This window comes from Equus asinus, chromosome 5 (genome assembly GCF_041296235.1).
Source record: "Equus asinus isolate D_3611 breed Donkey chromosome 5, EquAss-T2T_v2, whole genome shotgun sequence".
Classification (NCBI taxonomy): Eukaryota; Metazoa; Chordata; class Mammalia; order Perissodactyla; family Equidae; genus Equus; species Equus asinus.
Window position 1 is genome coordinate 100,726,906 of NC_091794.1, and position 15,634 is coordinate 100,742,539.

General features: G+C 53.4%; 1 protein-coding gene across 5 annotated transcripts in view; it reads right to left on the bottom strand.

The window, feature by feature from the left end:
• IGSF21 (immunoglobin superfamily member 21) overlaps positions 1-15,634 on the bottom strand; it is a 240,438-nt gene that overhangs the window by 107,563 nt on the left and 117,241 nt on the right. The gene's annotated exons all lie outside the window — the stretch shown is intronic.

Genomic DNA, 15,634 nt, shown 5'->3' on the forward strand with positions numbered 1-15,634 from the left:
CTGACAACACCTCCTGTGATCAGCTCCAGAGTAACTTACTTATAGTCAAATCCTTGTCTCTAGTAGGGAGGAGGGGCCTTCAGGGGAACCTCCCAAAACAGACTCAAGTCTTGACTCTTCTGCAGCATCTTTGAGCCTAAGGTGGGGAGACAGTCTGGGTGCTGATGTTGAGGAGGAAATCCGAGAGGTACCAGATCCTTCCATCCTGGCCCTGAACGCCAAGGTCTAAGACCCCTGACTGAGGTTTCTTCTCTTTCTCTTGCTCTGTCTTCACTCCTGACATTTACTGAACACTTTTTCTGGGCCAATGTGGTAAATGCTTCACAGGTATCATCTCATTTAACGGTCACAATGATCCTCCTGGAGCTGGTACAGTGATTGGCTGCTTGATACAACAAAGGAGCTGAGTATCTTCCCTCATCCTCTCTGCGTTCCTCCAGCCCAGGAGGACAGGGAGCTCACACTTGTTCAGGACATCCCAAAGCACGCACATACTAGAGGCTTCTCTTAAATGCACCGCCCACCCCCCGCCCCAGTCTGTAGGGTGAAAGCGTTTATATCCATTTGAGAAGAGAAGAAACTGAGGCTCAGAGATGAAGGGGCCTGACCAAGGTCACATATCTAGCAGGTAACAGAGCCGGAGTTTGAACCGGGTTTGTCCATCACCGGAGTCTATTCATTGTCTAGAGCACCGTCCTGCCCTTGCCCACAAGCCTTGCATCCCTTCCCCTGTGAGTCCTCCACTGGAGGCCGGAGCCACCCTCTCCTGCACGCGCTGGGCCTTGCCCAGCTCACCTTCACTTTCCAACTCTCCCCACCCGCTGGCTCCCTCTCTCTAGCCTATAAACATGGGTCGGCTCCCCCGTCCTACACACACACACACAACCCTTGAACCTGCTCCCCACACCCTTGTCCTTTCTCTTCTTTAATATGAAATGTCAAGAAAGAAGTTCCTATTGAGTGGCTTGGGTGAAGGCTAGAAGGTTCTGGGAGGTGAAGACGGAATGAAGGTGGCTCACGGGTGGACTTCTGCCAGGAGGCTCCACTGGCCCTTTCCAGACCTCCTCTTTGTCCTCCAAAGTTAACACGGGTGACCGCTTGATGCGTGAGAATCTCTTCTTTTATTCTATGGTCCTGGAGGGGGCGGAATACTACTTTGTATTAGGCACCTACTGTATGCCGTGAGCTTTGCTCTAATCCTGACCATGATGAGGTGGGTATGGATCGCTCCCTTTCACAGACAAAGAAACTGAGGTTCAGAGTGGTCCTATTCAGCATCACAGAGATTTCCAAAAGGAGAACTGAGATCGAAACCTGAGTTGACCTGGCCCCAAAGTGCCCAGTCTGTGCAGTAAACCAAGCATTCTCTCATAAATGGCCTCAGCTGTGCGTCCCGGCCTCAGGGGATCTGGCAGACACCCAACCCAGGGGTGAGCTTTTCCCTTTCGCTGCTTTATTTATTCATTCAAAGGCTCAGCAGCCAGACCATTTCCTTTCTTTCAATATTTATTAGGGTTTTACCTGTTTTCAAAAGGGCCCCACCAGAGGCCGAGGGCGGGGAGGGAGGGCCTGGGCCTGGCTCCCGCCTGGTTCTGTCCCCCTCAGAACTGAAGTGGGTGCTCGGCCCGGCCACCCCTCGGGGCTCGGCTGCAGAAAGCTTCTCTGAGAACCAGGTTCAGGGGAAGGGGAGAGACAAGAACCACTGTGCACTCACCGGGTGCCGAGCATGGTACCAGAAACTTGGCGTCGGTGTGTGTTCAACCCTCACAAAATCACAGGGAGGGAGGTATCTCCCCCTTTTATAGATGGGGAAACTGAGTCTCAATGGGGAAAAGAAAACTCCCGAGGTCACACAGCTGGCAAACGTGACAGCCAGGACTGGAACTGGGAATACACAAGCCTTCCCTGTGTAACACCCCACCCCAAGGAAGGGGCCTCTCCTTACACATTCTTACACCAGAGGCTTCACTTTACACATGGGAAAACTGAGGCTCAGACACACCCAAGCTCAAACAATGTACTTACGACCAAAATCAAGACCACAGCCAGATTTCCCGGCTCCCAGCCCTGGGCTCTTTCCACCCTCCTGCCTGGCCTTGCCAAAGGCACCAAGTGCCAAGGTCAAGGTTACCGGAACCCCAAAGGCCATGACATCTACCCCGGCCTTAGAGGACATAGAGTCCCTCCTCCTGCCTCTGGGACATCCTGTTCCTTAACCAGCCTGGACAGAGAAGTGGGGAGGGAGGTGGGGAGAAATCCTTTTCATTCCCAAAAACCCCCTAGAAAAGATTCTGGAGAGAGCAAAGCCCCCACACAAGGAAGGGAGCCCCCCCACCCCATCCCTTCCGGCTCTGCTTGTGCATCGTTGGTGCGCGATCACCTTAGGAAGCCAGCGGGCTTGAGGGGCGGCGCGGAGTGTGACTGTGAGTAGAAAAGACCCACTGAGGCTGCGGCCTCTCTGCACAGGCGGGTCCTGGGCTTCACAGGAGGAGATTGACAAATCGTATAATGTAACTTAGCAACCCCGCCTCAGCTCAGGGAAGAGCATGGTTCACTTGGAAGTGGGCAGGAGACGGCAGCGGGGTCTCCTCGCCCGCGGGACTCTCAGAAGGGGTTCAGTTTAGGGCTCATGGGGAGGAGAGGGAAGTCTCCTGCGTCCTGGTACCCTCTGTCCTGGTACTGAGCGAAGAGAAGAGGCCTGTGAGGGAGGAGACGCCTTCCTCCTGACGGTTCTTCCATCCCCTTTTCTCTAGAGGTCTGTGGTCTGTGCCAAATCCCCCTTGGGTTATAAGTTGGGGATGGACATGAAGCAAGCGCTCCATAAATGACTGACCGGCTCGCAGGCTTGGTGTCTCTGCCACATCGTGTGCAGCTGCTGAGTGTTTGTGGGTTGGAAGTGAGCTTCACAGAGCCTGGAATCAGGAGCTCTAGTTCCAGTTCCACCCCCCGACTCGACATAGCATCTCTCTGAGCCTCAGCAGTCTTGACTGTCACTGGGGAAGATGCCTGTCCTGGCTGCCTATAGTATTTCACGGAGAAAAAATTAGATGTCAGGTGGAAATGCGCTTTATCGATATAGTGTAATGCACTGCCGTCACAAAGAGCTTTCATCGGCATTCTCTCCACTAACACTATTGGGAAGTCTTTCTGTAGGTCTAACTGCCATCCTGTCTGCTGTGGTTTGGTGAAGATCTATGTATTCCGGGAAACATAAGACAGTGCACCCAAACCTGGGATGGCACTACTGGTCAAAAGGAATGTAGAGGTAAAAATAAAGTGTGTGTCTTCTTTAAAAAATAACTTCCTCCACTTTCAATGGCTGTTCGGAGTAAAGAGTACAATTTGCTTGATTCCCCAGCCCATCGGCTTATCACTGAGGGCCTAGCAACTCCAAGAGGGGAGGATTATGCAAATAGCAATCAGCTTTCAAGAAAGTGGGTTAATCCAATATTACCAAGAGGGCTGCGTTTGAGAGGAAAAGGGGAAGCAACTGAGAAGGGTGAGCTACGGAGAGAGCGAGCCAGTTCCTGACATGATATGGAGCGAAGCAGCTGATTGGAGAGGGGGCCCTTGCTGGTATCTGAGCCAGGCCTTTAGGAAAGGGGACCTGGTCTCCAATGCCCTGATACTCAGAGAGGGAATTAGGCTAATGGACAGCGAAGCTCCATTAAGTTACTTGTTGTTGGGGTGGCCTCTTCTCAGAAACTTGGCCAAATGCAGAGAGGCAGGAGGGGCATGAGGAGGCCTGAAGCTTGCCCACATCAAGGCAGACCCAAATCCACCAGGTGGAGTAGGTCATAGATTCAGAAGATCAGACCAAGGCCGTTCCCTCCCCTCAGGAAATATGCAGGAGCACAGGGCACCTCCAGGTGCTGCCTCGATGGAAAGCTGGAGCCGGCAGCACCACGGACAGCTCTCAGAGACGGGCTGGGAGCCTGGCTCCCTTGACCACTTAGGACCTTGACTTAGGAATCCGGTCTTAGGTTTTCTTTTGGGAAACTGGAAGCCTCTTGTACCCTAAGCCCTGCATCTCCAGCAGTGAAGGTGGACAATTAAACAGGGAATTCGGATCAGTTTGAGAAATGCTACGATTTAGAGGAAGTGGAGGGGACCATGGAAACACAGTAGGAACATCTAGCCCAGATTGGGGAGTGGAGAAAAGATTTCCAAACTGAAAGATGAGTAGCAATAACCTGAGTAAGAAAGGAGAGTGAATATGTTACAGGGAGAGGAACAGCCCAAAGGGACAGGAGAGAGTGGCTTTTTTGAAGAGCTGGGAGAAGCTCTGTCATCGTATGGCTGGAGCGTCAGGTGGGAGGGTCCGGGGGGAGGGGCTGGTGGTGAAAGGTGCGGTGGAGAGCTGGGCAGGGGCCAGGTCCTGCAGGGCTCTGCACGGCACGGAACAGAACTGACTGACTTCTGTTCTGGAGGCCGAGAGTGCTGCTTCCTGGCTTTATGCATTGAAATGACATGATTAGATTTGCATCTGGAAATTCCCCTCTAGCTGCAGGATGGAGAATGGCTGGGGGCCAGGCAAGCTCGCACCCCCAGGCGGGTCAGGAGGTGACAGTCATCCCGACTCGGGTGATGATGGATTGGAGTAGCAGGAGGGGCCTCAGGATGGAGGACAGTGGCCACATTTGAGAGTGATTTAAAAAATGGAATTGGCAGGACTTAGAGGGAGATTGCTTGGCTACGAGGAGGGAGGAATTAAGGATGATTCAATGTACGGGAGCACGTATTAGAAGCAGGGAGGAAGACCAGGAATATAGGGTAGACTCAAGAGGGAGTTACAGGCAATGGGAGAGAAAGTGACAGAACAGAGATGGACAGAGCCACAGAATGAGGGCAAGGAGTGTAGAGAAAGAGGAGGGCCATGAGAGGTGAGAAGCATGACAGCATGATCAGGATAAGGGATTCAAGTCTTTATCTGTCACCCGTGTGTCCTATCAGTGTGTGTCAGCATCTGTCCACAAGCACAGCCTTGCAGCAGGCAGGACTGTGGCAATGTTGGGCTTGGCAAAAGCTATTTGGGTTGGATGGGTGAGGAAACTCCCATAAGTCCAGCAGGGGCACTGAGCTGGGTGGGCACCGAGCAGGCAGCCAGGGGAGGGTAAGTGTGGTTTGGATCCTGATTGCCATGCACCTGAGGCAGGCTCAGCCCCTCTGCTAAGCCTCAGCTTCTCACTCTGTAATATGGATGTTGGGACACTTCTTCATCCACTTCTCTTTAGTGGAAGGGTCTGAAGATAGGAAGATCAAGTTTGGGCAGGGCCAGACCTGTCACCTGTCCTGGGGTCAGTGTATATTTCACTTTGTGGATTAAGAGCACCTGTCACTTGACAAAGCCTAAAGGCAGATGGACTTGGTGAACGAAACTCTCCATTTTCCATAAAGTCTCAGTCTATGATGCTGAGGGCCCATTGTAAGGAGAACAAGGCCACTGGTTCAAAATAAGTGCTGGATGGATGGGTGGGTGGGTGGGTGGATGGATGGATGGTTGGATGAATGGGTAGATGGATGGATGGATGGACAGATGAATGGATAGATGGATGAGTGGATGGATGGATGAATGGATGAATAGGTGGATGGATGGGTGGATGGGTGGATGGATGGATGGATGGATGGGTGGATGGATGGGTGGATGGATAGATGGGTGGATGGATGGGTAGATGGATGGATGGACGGATGGATGGACACCTGCATGATCACCATATGCTTTATGAGCTCTGGTGTGGGCAAAGCCTCTTTGGAAGATTCCAGAAGTGAGGCAGAGCCCCCATCCTTGGGCAGCCTATGTCCAGGGGTAGTGTGGGCAATGGCCAGTTTCGTGGTTGGTGAGGTATTCCAAGACCATCAGCCACAACCTGAGAAGGCCACCTGACCAACACTCCTTTGGGAGCAACAGTTCCCAAAGGCACCTGCTAGAACAGAGGGGCAGAAGACAGCTGATAAGAGTGACTGGGACCTGGGCTAGTTCATTTTAGGTGGTAGGTCTAAAGCTGGTGAACGGGTGGACAGAGCTAGATGTCCTTGGGAGGCTCGGAAAGAGGGAAATGGGGACCTGTGGGCTTCAGGTGAAAACAAACTCTACCATCTTCACAACCCATGTGTTCCTGATGCCTCCATACCTCTTCTCCCACTTTTCAGCCCAGGGGTTTAAAGCAGAAGCACTGGGACCATCTGCCTGGGTTCTAGTCCAGGCTCCAGGACTTAGAAGCACGAGCTGAACTGAAGTACCTAAGCCTCAGTTTCTATATCTACAAAATGCTGACAATAATAGAGCCCGTGTCATAGAGTCATTTGAAAGATTAGAGATCATTTATAAAGTGCTTAGCGTAGTTCCCAGGACACGGAAAGTGCCCCCAAAACATTACTGATTAGTCCCCATTAACCCGACCTCTGCTCCTGCGTGGGCTTTCACCCAAGATGCCCTCTCCTTTCTCTCCACTCTCTCCTGACCCTGCCCACCTCTCAAAGCCCAGCTGAAAGTCTGCCCTTTCCAGGAAGCCCTCCTTGACCAGCCTCCCTCCACTTTCTCGTTTCTCTCCGTTGCTTTGTGAGCTCCTAAGGGTAGGGGGAAGTTGAGGAGGCCTTGGCCTCGCCCTGGAGCCTGCAAGGCGGGAGGGGCCCAGTTACTGTGGATGGTTGTCCCTGTCAGAGGAAGTGGAGACGGCTGTCCCAGAGCCCTCATTGCTCGCACCTCCCCTGAGCCTCCTCTTCGAGATAAAATGTTAATAATAAAGTCATGTCGGACTGGCCGTCCCTGTAATTGGTGCTTTGGCAAAGGATGGATTCCCTGCCAAGCATTAAAAGGCTTTAAAATTCTCTTTATTGAATGACCTCTGAGAGCCCATGCTGGGTCCCCGGGGCTGGCAGGAGCCAGCCTGGAGGTTCCCTGGGCAGGACTACAAAGAGGTGAAGGGGCCCCTGCACCTGCTGAGAGGCTGGTGGGCTGTAGCCAGAAGCCTGGGGTCCGGCCCAGCCCTCAAGGGAGTGAGTGTTCCCTCTCTTATTCCTCTACATTTGACCCAAGGCAAACAACAGAGGCCCATTTGGGTGCCAGGAAATAGCGCAGCCCCACAGATGACTCAGGAAGGTTGGGTTTGCTGTGGTCCCTTGGATCTCTGGGCATGGTGGCCAGGATGCTCGGTTGCACCTTACAGCAAGGGTGGTGGACCCTACATGGTAGATGAAGATGCCAAGAAAGGCTTCCTGATCTCGGGGGAGGGGGATGCCTTCATCCTGGCAGAGTGAGTTCTTGAACTTGTCCCAAGCCTGGAGGGGCTTTGACAAGATGACAGAGAGTCAGCACCCAGGGCTGTGAGTGTGAGGGGTGGGGGTGGGAGGAGGCTTGGCAATTCTTCCCAGTAATTATTCCTCTGGCTTGAGCACCTCCTAGGCACCAGGCTCTGAGCTCAGGGCTTTCTGCCAACACCATCTCCTTCAGTTCCTCATGACAACCCGTGAGGCCAGCATCATTAGCTTCCTTTTCTGAAAAGAAGTCCAGAGTTCAGAGAAGTTAAGTAACTAATTCAAGATGGAGCAGTGGGCAAGTGGCGGAGGTGGGATGAGAAGCCGTGATGTTTCTCGCAGCCCATACGTTGCTCCTCTGGAGCGTGGGGACAGGCAAGAGCAGCAGGGGGCTCCGGCGAGCAAGCCCCAGTCCACCATTTCTCCTCCTCCCCTTCCACTCAGATCCCACCAGATGAGAGACAGAGAAACCTTGGCCCAGGCTCTTCCCCAGCTGTTTGTACTCTCGGACTTGCTGGGAAGAAGAAATCCAGAAGTCACCTGTGCACAAGGAGGGACAAGGGGTTTGCAGACCCAGGCACTGGCCTCTGTTTAGCTAGCAGCCACCCGGCAGCTGCGGCAAGTCCAGAGCCTCCTCCAGCCACCCCGCCACCAGACAGATGCAGAGGCCTCTCTGAAGGCCATTCAAAGCGAAAGCTCCAGGGTCTTATGATCATGTCTTTTCACAGCATTGTCAGCGACTTCTCAGCCTACTGACCTTATGGAATCAGAGAAAGAGCCATTTGGGAAATTTGACTCCATCCTGCAAAGGAAAATTTAAATGCCTTCATTGTGGAATTATAATAAGAGAGCTCGCGTAGTGGGGGCCTGCTGGTCCGGCATAGTACCAGGTGTTGTATCAGCGTTACAATATCTGTCCACTTCTCTGCGTCCCCATCACCACCACCCACGTGCAGGCCACCATTGTCCCTCATCTGGAAGCCTCATAACCCTTCTCTCTACCCCACTCCTGTGCCTAGCAGAGACAGTGCTGGCTCATCACCAGATCTCGCAGTGTTCTCCTCTTCCAGGGCATCCCAGAAAACTACATTTCCCAGCCTCCCTTGCAGCTGCAGCTTTGTGGCTGGGTTGTGGCCAATGAAACATGAGCAGAAATGACCTAAGCCCCTCCGGGAGTGGCCCGTAAGAGCAATCACAGGACTCTCTTGCCTTTGTGCCGCTTTTGGTGGTAGCCATGTGTAGTGAGAGGGTAGTGCCACAGATGAAACGAGCCAGGATCCCTGAGTCACCTCACGGAGCAGAGCTGCCCGAAAGAGGCACCACCCAGATCCAACTTTTTGTGAACAAGAAACAAAGGTTTGTTGCATCAAGCCCCCGAGATGTAGGGGTTATTTTGTTAATGCAGCATGACCCGGGCTTCCTGACCCGCATGCTCTCCTAGAGTCCAGCTTCTGCACAACAGCCAGGGAATTCCTTTCCAAACGTAAACTTGAATTCTTTTAAAAACACGGTGTTCCCCCACTGCACACTCTCCCCTAAGTCCTATATTACACTATTAGTAAGATCCTCAAAGCACCGTGTGGGGTCTCCTTGTCTCCCCCCCACCCTCCGTGTTCCAGGCACATCACACTCTGTCCTCCGGCCAGCGCGACCCAGCTCATTCCTTCCGTCGACACCTTCCCTGCCCGGAATGCTCCTCCCTCAGATCTTTGCAGGGCTCCTCCTTGTCACACAGAGCTCCGCTTCAATGTCACTTCCTAAAAGGCACCTTTTCTCTCTAGCCCATCCAAGAAGACCCAGTTACTCTCTGTCACATCATCCTAAATTATCTACACCACACTTATCACTGTCTGATATTTTCTTGCTAATTAGTTAATTAATGGTCTGTCTCCCCGCCCCACCCTCCTGGAGCAGAAATATTGCGTGTCTTATTCACCCTAATATTCGGTGCCTAGAACAGTTCCTGGCAACACCTTGTAAGTGCTTGTGGATCGGGAACATTAACTTTTACGGCCTTGCGAGGTGGGAGTTACCATCTCCACTCGGCACAAGAGGAAACTGGGACCCAGAGAGGTGACACCCAGGGAATGGCACAGCTCAGCTTTCAGCCCGGCTCTGTCTAACCCACGGCCACCCTCTCTCGACTTGATAATTTTTACCTCTTTTGAAGCTATTTTAATTACACGAGGTTTATGATCCAACACACAGAAGGGAAGTTACTCTGCCTAGCAATTTCTCTTAACTCAGCCCTCGCCGTCAAGGGTTCCCAGTCTGATGGGGGAGACGCGGGCCTTTTCTCCTGAAGGAGCACACAGGCTGAGGCTGAGGACAGAGTGCTTGCCCCTGAGAGCATCACAAGAGCATTTACAAAGCGACATTCAGTGGACAGAACACGTGTGTTCACCAGGGCCTCTAAGAAGTCTGCTCTGTACAGACCGAACGAAGCGAGAGAGAGAGCAGGAGAGGATGAGAGCGAGGGAAAGAGAGACAGAGACAGAGACAGAGATAGACAGAGACACACGGAGACAGAGGGAGCCGTGAGCCCTGGGGCGGCCGCCCTGCCTCCCCGGGGAAAGGAGGAGAGCAGATTGTCTCATGCACGAGCCGACAGAGGACTCGGTCGCTGCCAAGGCATCCCCTGGCAACGGAAAATGAGCCCGGGAACACACAAAGGAAAGGTGGTCGGGAGCCAGGGCCCGGGGAGCAGGTTCTGACTGTCGCCAGCTGCTGCGCCAGCGGGCTCCCTCGCAGCATCAGCTGCCCCCCTCCTCCTCTGTGCATTGGCGCTGGGAAGGGGAGGCAAAAGCTCCAACGAGGACAAACGTTGGCAGGTTTTATGGTTTAAGGCTGGAACTCCTTCTCCTGCCATGTGGCTCTTCAGCCACATCTCTAGTCTCAACCAGAGAGATTTAGGGGTACAGGGAGAGGAGACGCTGCTGCCACAAAACTGGGCTTGGCTTTTGGAGTGGCCATCTGACCGTGCTGGCCACGCTCTCCGAGCTCAGGAAGACGGCCCCGGGACCCACACTGCTTTGGCACACACGGGTGCCCCTGCCTGGACCTCTCACATCTCCTCTCACCTTCTCCTTCTGGTGACGAGGTGAAGGCGCCCACACCTCCAGCCCACCTGGGATGTCACCACCTCCCTGAAGCCTCTTCAAATCCCTCCCACTCAGCAGTTTATGCCCTCTGCTGGGCATCAGCAGGCCCCTGGCCACTAATCCACCCCTGACACTCTAACCCCCACTGCCAGTTCCCTAACTTGGGCGGCCATCATTGCTTGCCTCCAACCTGGAGCCCCTAACCTGCCCTTGGGGTCCCCACCCACCACCCAATCCAAGTTCATGGACCTCACGGCACGAGTGATCAAACAGACTGTGCTGGCTGCTGCTCTGCGTCAAAGGGGCTCCCATGGGGCTTCGGGATTTTAAGTTCAAGCCTCTTAGCGAGATGAGCACCTGCGCTAGGTCCCGCTCACCCTCCAGCTGCTTCCTGCCACGTGGCATCCTCAGACTGCGTCTTACCAATACATGGGTCCTAAGGACCACACCAGGCACAAGCGATCGCACTGAATGACTTTCTCAAGGCCCCAGGAAGGAGGCTGGCTGGCTGCTTTGGCAGCACTTTCCCAGCCCCTACCCTCTGACCTTCTAGAAAGCCACAAGAGTAAGCTGCCCTGTTCTAATGGAAAATCCCAGCATCTCTTTTCTACAAAGGCGATCTATAAATCACGCTGCAGAGCTTTACCAGCGCCACAGAAATCAGCCTCCGACTGTTGGCTTAAACCCCTTGCATTGTGCAAAGTCCTGAGACAACAGAGGGGTTAATTCCGGCAGCTGGAAACGCGTTGCCATGTCTCCCTTCAAAGTCGAGTCAGCCAGCCCAGCTGGGCCCCCACCGAGTGCACAGCCCCGTGTGGGGAACGTGGAAGGGACAGAAGGGAGGGAGAAACCACAGACTCAGCTCACGGGAAATCTGTGATCTCACTAAGCTGGTTGCCTCTCCTCTGGCCAGGTTCCACGGGCATCTCTCTCCAGGGCTGGGGACACCCCTCCGTGCTGTGTGGACACTGCTCGTCCTGGGCTTCTTCATTTGAGTGTTTACTCCTCTTAGCTCCTGATTCTATTTGCCTGGGCAGACTGCACGTGTGTGTGTGTGTGTGTGTGTATGCATGTGCGTGTGGGGGGGGGAGGGGAGGCACGCGGGAGGAGCTAACATTTTGGAGTCCTCCCTAAATAAGCATGTCAACACGGAAGACAAACTGCCAGGGTTCGAATCCTGCTTCTTTAACTTACCAGCTGAATGATCTTGAGCAGGTTACTGCCTCTCTGTGCCTGAGGCTCCTCATCTGGAGAATGGGGACAAGGGCAGTACCTACCCATGGGCTGCTGTGAGATTAAATGAGCCAATATATATGAAGCACGTAGTGTCTGGTCTATAGTCAGTGCTCAATAAATATTAGCTTCCACTGTTATTGTTGTTGATATTAGCTGCCAGACACTACAGTGGGCACTGGCCAGAATGATCTCATTGTATCCCCCGATACCCCAGCGGGGCCTTATTTCCCTCATTCTCCAGGCGAGGGCACAGAGGAGGCCTGGAGAGGCCTGTGACCTCGGGCCGACACTCGGAGCCCAGGAGCAGATGGAGGGAGCTCGCCTCCTGCTCTCCCCTCCGACGCCCCCTCTGCCAAGCGCCCTGGGAGCTCACACGCACGGGGCGCTGCCCTCAGTCCCCACCACCACCCAGCACGGCCAAGACAGGCAGCGGGTGGGACCGCGGCAGTGGGTCCCAGGTGGGGTGTTGATGGCCCAGAGGAGAAAGGGGATGTACCTGCTGCTCCACCCCTCGGCACAGGCCGGAGCACCCATCTCGTTTCTGGAAGCCTGACAGAGCCGGCTCCAACCTTGGGTCACTGAGGCCACTGGCCGCTGAGGGGCGGGAGAGTCACATCCACTGACCGTCTCAGGGAACAAGGAAAAGACCAGGGTGGGGCTCTGAGGTCAGAAGGACCTGGGTTCGAATCCCAGCCGGGCAACTTTTGGGAAATCACGTCCCATATCTGAGTCTCAGTTTTCCCGTCTACACAGCAGAGCTGCATGTGGTTCCTACTTCAGGGGGTGTATGGACACCTCTTAGCTCAGTGCCTAGCACGGCACAATCAAGGAGGACTCCTCCTCTCCGAGTCCAGACAGCTCCCAAACAGCCTCAGCAGCTGAGGAATTTCCCACAAGCTTCCAAGAGCCTGGGCAGGACAGGGGGGCTGCTCGGGACCCCAGGGGGCAGTTCTTTGGTGCCACAAGGACATGCTAGACAGCTGCCACAAACCCACAGAGTGGTTTGGTGTGAATTAGTAAAAGGCGCCCCAAGCAGGGGCTCGGTGATTAGAGCCCAGGCTGCGTCAGGCCCCTCGGCCGTCTCAGTCGGGTGCGCAGGGAGGGCACAACTCCAGGGACTCCACAGCAAGATGCCAGCTGCCACCTTTTCAGGAGACCGGAGGAAGCCCGAGGGGACGAGACCACAGAGGGGGAGTCTGGAGGTTGGAGTCCGCAACGCCACAAGGATAATTAAGTCCACTGGCGTTAGGCGAAGGGAGCTCACACGATGCGTGTTCCGAGGGGTGTGAAATGCCGGGAGGAGGGAGGCAGGCTGTCTGTCCAAGGATGAGACGGGGTAATTAGCCCCAAAAGACAGGAGCGAGACACAGGCAGGAGGGCGCGGGGCCCGAGGCAGCAAGAGGCATGCCGGGCAGGGAGGGGGGCCTGTTGGGGACTGAGATGCCAACAGCGTCTCAGGGACACGCATTCAGGGAGCAGGAGGGCACCTTCCACAGGCTCAAGCGGAAGCCTGGGACCAGGGCACGCTGAGCTCCATCTCAAGCCCCTGGACCTGAGACGCTGCTTGAAAGAAAAACCAGAACTCAGACCCTCTCTGATTTTCAGTCCAAGTGAGTCCCAGATTCCAGGACAAAAAGAGGGACAGAGGGCTGGACAGTTCAAGGCCAAGTGTCAGGGCATCTATTTTCACTGTCGCTGAGAGAAATGACCAGTGCGTTTCAGAGTTCCGGCTTCCCCTTAGGGTCAAGGTTAATTCCTCTTGCCCCCGAAAGGGGAGAATCAGCAGCTCGAAGGCGGCCTGGCCTGAGGGTCAGTGGTGTTCGAATCCCGATCGGAACCTGAGTGGCTCTGGGACCTGGAGGGATGGCTTCCCTTCCTCAGGCCTCTGTTCTCAATGTATCAGCCCAGGAGGGGAGGGTACCCCAGCCCCTCACCATGCCGAACTAGAGTAATCCAGGAAGCAGAGCTTCGCTCAGCGCCTGCACACAGTAGGCACTCAACACATACTTGTTCACGAATAAATGCAATATATCCGAAAAGTACAGGAAAGAAAGAAATAAAAATATCAGCTGGGGAGATGGAATGCCTGGACAATGCAAGCAAAGCCACCACACACTTACTAAAGTGAACAAACGAATTTACCTAATTTGTAGGATGCAAGATAAAGCCACAAAAAATCAATTGCTTTGCATCTCACATCCCAGAGACCCATAGAAAATCCAATGAAAAAGATTCCATTTATAATAATAAAAAATAAACATTTGAGAGTTCTTTTAATTTGAGACACAAGATATTTGTTTAAAGAAGTTATAAAAACCCCATGGAGGTTTGATATTAGGAAAACCATCAACATAATTCATTACATTAGTAAATTAAAGGAGAAAAACCATATGATTACTTCAATAGGTTCTTAGGAAGCATTTAATTAATTTTTCCTTATAAAAACCCTAGGTGAAATTAGAATGGAAGTAAACTTCCTTTATAGGACAAAAATAGTACTTATCAGAAACTAGCAGCAAATATCATATGCAAGGTTGAAATAATAAATGCGCTCCTATGAAAAGCAGGAATAAGACGAGGAAAGAGTTTACAAGCATTCTGGAGGTTTTAGACAATGAAATACGGCAAGAAATTAAAATAAATTCAATAAGCAACAAAACACTAACATTTAGATAGTGCCACGCACTGTCCTAAGTCCATTATGTGAGATGAGAAAACTGAGGCACAGAGAGGTTAAGTAACTTGCCCAAAGTCACACAGCTTGTAAGTGGCAAAGCTAGGATTTGAATCCAAGAGATCTAGCCCCAGGATATGTGCTATTATACATTATGAGATACTGTCTCTCAGGTGTTAAAAGAGAAAAGTTGCCACTATTTGCAGATAATATAATTGCATAACTTTAAAAATCCACAAGATTGAAAATTTTTTAAAAAGTCTACTAGAACTGCTAAGTGTCAGTAAGATGCCTGCATAAAAGACAAACATGCAAACGTCACCATTGCCTTTACTCCACCCAGCAGAAGCTCTACCGTAGCGCCCAGCGTCCTGCCGGGGACACAATGGGCTCTCGATAACCCCTTGTTGAAAGACGAATCGACAGAACGCAGCATCGTTTGGAAAGGCCAAAATAGTTCAGCGATGCAGCGGGATCTCTCTGAGGGATCCACTGAAGGACTTCCCTTGAGCTTGCAGCTGGTCCCCTCCAGCACGTGCTCGCAGAGGCAGAGAAAGGCCGCCAGCATCACTAGGAACCGCTCCTTTGAAGCAGCGATCCCTCCCCGTTGGTCTCAGCCCCACAGCCCTGCGGGATTGCATTGTCTGCCCTGGAGACGGTGAGGGAGCGGAAGTCCAAGCCAGCCTTCCCTCAACCCAGTGGGCGGGGGCCCCTCCCTCCTTCCTGCCATTACTCTGAGTTTTATAGGACTGCTGGCAACGGACGGAGCGCTGCCCTTGAATCTGTCCCACAGCCTGCGTTCGCAGAGAACCAGAGTGGCATCCCCAGAGCTAACACATGCGAGGGGCGTCCCACACACTGAACTGGCAACAGTGAGATTTGTCATCCAGACTGGGATGCTTGTGAGACTGTGAGAGGGGCGCTCCCTATCATTTACCCTCCGTTAACAACCACAGTCTGGACTGTTCCGGGCAGACGGGGCTGCACGGCCGCTCGCACTGCCCTTCCCCAGTCGGTGCTGTCATCACCAGCCCATTTCACAGACACTGGAGGGGGAGAGTCCTGGGAGGAGGAGGAGGCAGACAGAGCTGGAACTAACTCAGATCTTTCTGCCTCCAGCATCCCTTTTGCTAAGCGGCCTCTTCGCCTCTGGTCCAGACTCCTTGGGGCACAGGCTGCTCCTCTTTGAGACGTCACCAGACACAGGGTCCTGCACACTGGGAATCGGTCGGGTGAGCTTGGACTCAGCACAGTGGACTTGGGGCGTGTTTAGGGAAGGCCAGCGAGGCGGGGGTGGGGGAGGCAGAGGAGAGGAGAGCTCAGGGAGGGGCGGGGCCAGAGCGGAGCTCAGGGGGTTATTATAAAGTAT